At 30.6% G+C, this 7,674-nt stretch overlaps 1 long non-coding RNA gene across 1 annotated transcript; it reads right to left on the bottom strand.

Annotated features, from left to right (window-relative positions):
* Positions 1-541: 541 nt before the first annotated feature.
* On the bottom strand, positions 542-1,487 carry LOC128284395 (uncharacterized). The gene is made up of 2 exons (XR_008274825.1): positions 1,164-1,487; positions 542-879 (listed from the first exon to the last, which is right to left on the bottom strand). It is a non-coding gene; the product is annotated as an uncharacterized LOC128284395 (long non-coding RNA).
* Positions 1,488-7,674: the final 6,187 nt, after the last annotated feature.

The raw sequence follows: 7,674 nt of genomic DNA, 5'->3' as shown, positions 1-7,674 counted from the left end.
TTTAATGTACATCCTAAATGTATGTCATTAACGTCTAGTTTTGAGCGACACTTGCATCCACTTATGCTTGTAAGTCCTTTTGTCGAAGATGATTCGGGATATTATTATTATGATATGTATGAAACAAAAAACAATCCAGAAATTCATGTTTATTATTGTACAGAATGCAATTATATTAGACATATTGATTGTATCCTTTCTGAGGTAAGACAAACATAAGAACTAAAATAATAATTTTAAACTCAAAATAGAAATATGTATAATGAAAAAAGGGACATATAATTAGTAAATTTCAAAACTAATGCTATTAACTATCATAAATTTATTACGGTGGTTTTGCTCTATTTGGTATAAGTATGAAACTAAACATTTATGCTTAGGTACTTGAGCCTCCGGAAGAGATTCTTTTAGATCCTCGAAGAATGGAAGAGAATTTTGATGATGGAAGTTTGGGATTGGAGATGGTTAATATCTATGTAATAATTGATTATTAATTTCTTAAAGATTATAGATATTCTAATGATATCACAACTTGACAAAGTTTTGAATTGAAATAATATATTTAAAAATTTAAAATAAAATCGGAGAAACAATAAATTATCTTTTATCTCTAACAATTTCTTTTTTGTCAATTGCTAATGTAATGGCCAATTTTTGGTCCAGGTCAATAAACCCAAATAATAAAACAGTCCAATTTTTACAAGCCCAAATACACTACCCAAATGGCCTAAAATTAAAAAACCTTAGTAGCCCAAAAGCCCACAACTTTAACTTTCAGAAGAAAAACAGAAACCCTAGCCTCCTTCAGCTTAACCAGCGCCGCACGTCACCCTTGTCTTTGCCACCGCCTCTCGGCTTGCCTCCACGTGCCTTTGGCACCTGCAAAATGAAGCAAACACGCAAGTAAAAGAAAACAATGGACAAGAAGACAAAAAACCATTAACAAACAACATGAAAACGACAAAAAAAAAAAAGAAGAAGAAGAAAACAAGACAAGCTTGTATTTGGCTATAAAGGCCAAAATCAATCCTTTTGTATTTTTTACAATCAAAACAGCAAATACAGAGGCTAAAAGGTTTTTTTCTTTTCGATTTCTTTTCTTATTTCTATTGCAAATCAATTTCAAATAAAAAAGAAATAAAGAGGAGGGGAAGAAGACTTACTTGAACCCCCGTGGTCGTGTCGTCGGAGCTCTTCTTCGTCACCAATTTTGGACCCAAAAGGGGAGTTGAGGGCCTCCTCCTTTCGATTCTTCGGGTTTCGGTGGTTTAACCTTCAAGGGCGTTTCAAAACGGGGCTGAAAGAGCCCGATATTTGTATGGTTCCAGCCACCGCTCATGGCGGAGGCATGGTGAACCGTCGGCGAGGTTAATGGCCGGCCAAGGAGAGAGTTGAGAGAAGGTGCGGGGCTGTTTCTTTTTTTTTTTTTTGAAGGAAGGAGAGAAATGAATCTTTTAAAAAAAATTAACTTAAATAGGGCATTAAAACGGCGTAGTTTTGGAATGACCTGAAACGCCCCAAAACGACGTCGTTTTGGGGATGACCGGTTTGACCCGACCCGCCTTTAGGGGATCCGCGTGTTTTTGTTTAAAAAGGGTTATTTAGCCTTTTGGTCCTTCCACATTTTCTCCGCTATTCAATTTTGTCCTGTTATTTGATTTTTATTTTTAATTTGACCCCTTTATTTTATTTTCTGCGCAATTTAATCCCTCGATTGTCTAAAGGGAATGGGGCGTTCAGAATTTTGGGGATATTTTCCCATTTAATCCCCTTTCATTTTCGCGCATCTTATTTTAGTCCCTAATCCTGTTTTAATTATTTATTTATTTACAGATTGTCCTTTTAATTCTGTTTTGATTTCAATTTAACCCTTCCTTTTTATTTTATTCCTGACTTGCCTCTAAATTTCGGTTTTAAAATTCAAATTAATCCACTTTTGTTATTTTTGCTATTTTATTTTATTAATTATTTTAGTGTTATTATTGCTCTAATTATATTTTCTTTTTACTCTTGTTATTATTATTATATCATTATATCATTATATTATTAACTTAATATATTATTACTATTATTATTATATTTCTAGATATTTTCTTACTCAAATACTATTTTTATCTATTTTTATTTACCTATTTATATTTCTATCATTATTATATTTCTATATTATATCTCTATTTATATTTATGTATTAATATTATTATTTCTATTATTTTTCATTTGTTTATTTCATTTCGATTTTCAATCGCATTATGTTAGTTTTTAAATTTTTTTAAATTTTTTGTTCTTGGCCCTTTTTGGCATATTCCTTTTACATGTCTGTATATACATGCTTTTATTATTCCCTTCATCCATTATTTAGTTATTTGTTTATCTATTATTACTTTGTATGTTCTTTCGAAAACATAATTGTTTATAATCCTTTATTGCGCCAAATTTTACCTTTTTTATCATTACCACTATTTTGATTTTTCTCTGTCACTTTTTTTCTTTTTTATTTTTACGTTTATTGTTACTACGAGCATGCTATAAATTTTTTTTTATATATTTATTAGCCTCTATCATGTCTTGAATAAATAAAAAATGTTCCTAATGTTGTATTCGTTTCCGCATAATCGCATAAATTTCTTCAAAAAAGTGGTGATGTTTTGCATTTTAGAAATTCGAGAAAATCGTGTCTTAATTTACGGAGTTTTGATTTTTCTTACCGAATCTAAATAGCCAAACATCCGTCCAAATTTCAAAATATATGTTTTCTTAATAAGAATAAATGCGATGTTCCTTATTTAGAAATTTGAGAAAAATCGTGTCCTAACTTACAGGGTCTCGATTTTTCCTCGTCAGTCTAAATAGACGAATAGTCCTTCAAATTTAAAAGTACATGAATTTTAAAGGCAATATTTCGTGTTTAGAAATTTTGAGAAATCGTGCCTACGTGCTGGGTTTCGATTTATCGTTTGACCGAACAATCAAATATCCTTTTTAAAATTTCAATGCATGAGCTTTGAAAATCATGAGATAATCTTGGCGTCGAAGGTTTGAAATGCCGTGTCCTACGTGCTGGATGTGATATTTTATTTCCTGGAAACAAGAGAATCTTAATATCCACTTCGAGTTATCCAAACATTAGTAAAAAGGGATCGTATTTTAAAATTTGTTTTAAAGTCTTTTCAACTTTCGACATTAAGACGTTAATTAATTAATTAGGTACCAATTTTGGGCGTGACAAGGGTGCTTACCCTTCCTTGCACGTAATCGACTCCCGAACCCGTTCTCTCAAGTTTCATAGACAAAAAAAAATTTATCGTTTTAGTAAATTTAAAATTTATTAAAATGATTAATTTGATGTGATCCGATCACATCTAATAAAAAGGATTGGTGACGACTTCATTTTCGTTTTTCAAAACCAAAGTCGACGCCCTTTTCAGAAAAATGGTTTCGACAGCTAAGAGTTTCTTTTCATCCTCACCCATTGATACTAAACGAGGGTGAAAGAATAACAACATTTGTGTGTGACAGATGTGAAGAACTATGTAGTGGTTCACTTTATAGCTGTAAACTTTGTTCATTCAACCTCGACAGCAGATGTGCTACTTCAAAAGATGAAACCTTAAAAGCAAGAGATATCAAAACCATTTTCAACCATTTTAGTCATCGCCATCAAATTACACGGTGCAAGATCGGCATTTTGCAAACAGAGCCAAACTTAGATTTGACTTGCATGGCATGTAGACAATACCTTTCCGGTATAATATATGCTTGCACTTATTGTTCAAAATTCTTCCTGCACGAATCCTGCCTCGAGTACATGTCGATGGAAATTCAGAGCCCGCTCCACCCACAACATCCTCTTACCATATTTCCATTCTACTCTAATTTGGACGATATATAAATGCAATACCTATGGTGAAGATGTTGAGGGCCTAATGTTCTATTGTGTGGCATGTGATCTCTTTATGCACTATTCATGGGCTAAGTATCAATTTCGTGAGATAAAACATAATTGTTACGCCGATCACCTTTTTCTACATTTGGGGAAAGGCTTTTTTGGTGATAAATCTCCCCAGTGTAATGCATGTGTTCAAGCTTGTAAGGACACATTGTTCAGCTGCCTCAAGTGTGGGTTTTACATGCATCTTGAACAAGGGCGAAATTAAGAAATTTTTAAGGGGTTCGAAATTAAATTGTTTATTTTCGTGATAATAGAAATACAATATTATTATTTTAATAGTTTATATCTTTTATAATTTTTAAAGGATCAAATCAAAATTTTATTATTTTGGAGGGGCGCCAAGTGCAATTTTACCATTATAAATTTAAAATTATACGGAGAAATAATGAATGAGTAATTGAAATTAGCCTTGAAAACTTTACCTATCGATCTTATAAGTTCTTTTACTATGAGAAGAAACATAGTTGAGAGAAAGTCCAAGCCTAGAACCAGTGAAACCACCAAGAATATTGAAATATCCAATTCTACATTAACAAGAAAGTAAAATCCTTATGTTCCATTATCTACAAACATTTTAAAGTACTTAAATGCTTGGTTTCTTTCTAAAATTTTAACTTCCAGCAGTTCTCAAGATGAGGAGATGAAAAATTGATGTTCTACTTGGAAGAGCACAGTGATGATAGTTGGTCTAAAATAGAAATTTTTCATTTAGAGGAGGTCGGGACCCCTGTCAGCCCTCTTGAGTTCACCACTTATTTTGAATGTATTTCACTACCATCCGTCGTCAAGCACAAACATTATACACATTATTTGCATCCACTTATACTCACAACTTTAGTGATTGAAGATGATTATAAAGAATACTATTGTGATACATGTGAAACAAAAAGAAATCTAGAGCATGACATTTATTATTGCAACGAATGCAACTATATTTCATATATTGATTGCGTGCTTTCAGAGATAAGTTCTAATTGTTACACCGGTTTAATAATTAAAAGAATTAAAAGCTTTTTCCTAGCATATTTTAAATGTCTAAAACTAAAAATTGATATATATTTATTATTTAGGTTGAATCTCCAGAAAAGATACTTCAATATCTAACTCCACATCCAAGAGAAAACGGTAAAAGGATGGCATTGATGGAAAATAATTTCTCGAACATTTGAAAGTAAGCTTATTATATTTAAACTTTGCAATTTGGCATGTAGCTTTTCATATCTTGTTTATTTCAAAGATTCCTTTTAAATACCAAAGAATAAATTACATATTTAACCATTAAATTAGTTTATATCATATTTATCACATGGTATTATTATATCATCCCTAAACAAACTCAAATAATTATCTATATTATAAAAATATTAGTATACAAAATTATTTTTACTACAATAAATCTTTGCCAATTAATTCGTAATTAATGAAGTTGTTAAATGAAAGAAGCTGTGATTGCCATTAATAAATGTATCTTCTAAACTAAAATTATCAAATCTTTTTCTTTTGGTTAACTGATAAAGGAAAAATGAAAAAAAAAAAAAAAGGATGAAACAAGTTCATGGGAAATATCTTTTTCCCTGGAGCTACGTATTCATTGATTTTGAAACCGTATTTAAATATAATCTCAATTTATTTACTTCTGAATAGCAATACAAACGAAGAAAGGCAAGCGTTTGCAAAATGTTTATCTTTTTAGTAAATTATTAAATTATTAATAAGTTTTGGTTTTTGTCACTTAACATAAAAAATAGTTACAATATTGTCATTGAACTATTCAAATATTTTTATTTAAGTCATTGGGTTGTTAAAATTACCGCTGTATGGTCTTTCTGTTTGCACCGCATGCACCCATAGAAAGCTTTCCTTATCTTTCTCTTATGTAGTTTAATTTTTTTCATGTAAAAATTGTGAACGTTACGAATTTGTAAACCAAAATCTAAATAGTTTTCTTCTTTGATATCCAACATTGACCATTAGGATGACTTGAATCTAACATATGTTCTTCTACTTGTTGATAGGTTCTAATTCACTATATCAATTGCTAAATTGTCACTTGAAACTTGTTAGTTGAACTTCAAAAAAAAAAAAAAGAAACTTAAGTTAAGTAACTTAAATAAAAACTTTTGAATTGTTCAATGACTTAAATGAAAACTTTCAAATAGCTTTAAAGTTATTATTACCTTGAATTAAAATCTTTATGGATTATTATTCTATACCGCTATAGTGGAATAAAAAAACTTCACAAGCAAGTTTAGTGATGTCATTTGTTTGTAGGATGTAGTAAAATTACAGCCAAAAAAAAAAAGACACTTGATTTTATCCTAAACCCGCTTGAAGAGTTTTTTAACTACTCATAATCTCTTCCCAACCCGTAAATAAGATGACAAAACACGCTTGAGTATACTCAATCCACCTTCTCCTGCATTGACAACAATGTTCAATACCAATCGAAGACTATATTAACCACAAATAGTGAGACTTATATCAAAATAAAATTTAGATTGAAAACAACACATATGTCAATACACTTAAAACTCAAATTTAAACATTCAAAGTGTTAATACATACCTCAACATTTTCTAACATTCTCAAAGTTTTATTGGTTAAATAATTAAAAATAAATAATAGAACAGAGATAGTTTTTATCTTGTGGATCTAAATAATACAAAACCCATTATTGATAGCATAATAATAATAAATTGAATAATCATAGGATATAATTACATATGCGTATATTAATTATTTTTATTTATATTAGAACATTAATATTATATATTATAAAGAAATAAAAGAAACGAATACATTTACATTGTATATATTACAAATAAATTAACCTGATAAATACAATAATAGTTTATTATCTTAACCTTAGTTATATATAATTATAATAAAAAATAATTGGATCCAACATCCGACTCGATATAACCATTATCCAAGAATTAGAAAAGGAGCCCATGGACGATCCTAGAAAAGACCCATCTTTATTTTCTTATTCCTCTCTTCTCCTGGACAAGAAGAATCTTCCTTTGATCATTACTGTTGATACAGTATATTAATAATTGGTGCGTTGAGTGTGGATTGAACTCAAGAGTTGGCCGTTCTCTGTGATGCTGAGGTTCTTGTCATCATCTTCTTTAATACTGGCAAACTCTTTGGGTTTCCCAATTCTAGTTCAAAAGCAGTAATCGAGAAGCAGCAGTACTGAATGGTGATGCGCCATGTCGAGTGGAAGCGAGCGGCATCGGCAGAAAAGACATGCACCGATTGCAGTTTTATGACTTTATTTCCTTTTTATTTTTCTGCAGTTGTTTAAATCGGTAATTGTTTCATTAAATTGGGTTATCGATGAGAGCACCAAGCATGGCAATAATCACATAATCATTGGAGAGATCCTCACAAAAATTTTCTTTGAACCATTTGTGGCTGCAAAGTTGTTTGTGGCATGTGCAATTGTTTCAAGGCTGAAAAATTGCAACTCCTGGTTTGTCTTGCCCTCTTTATTTCTGCCATTGGCTCCTAGCTCATTTAATAACATCTCTACCTCTATTTCATCCACTGTGTTTATATTGCTTTAATATACTGAGAAATAATGAATGAGTAGTTGAAATTAGCCTTGAAAACTTTACCTATCGATCTTATAAGTTCTTTTACTATGAGAAGAAACATAGTTGAGAGAAAGTCCAAGCCTATAACCAGTGAAACCACCAAGAATATTGAAATGTCCAATT

This window comes from Gossypium arboreum, chromosome 11, assembly GCF_025698485.1.
Source record: "Gossypium arboreum isolate Shixiya-1 chromosome 11, ASM2569848v2, whole genome shotgun sequence".
In the NCBI taxonomy this organism is placed as follows: domain Eukaryota; kingdom Viridiplantae; phylum Streptophyta; class Magnoliopsida; order Malvales; family Malvaceae; genus Gossypium; species Gossypium arboreum.
The sequence above is the reverse complement of the archived record's forward strand: the minus strand, read 5'-3'. Positions and strand labels throughout refer to the sequence as shown.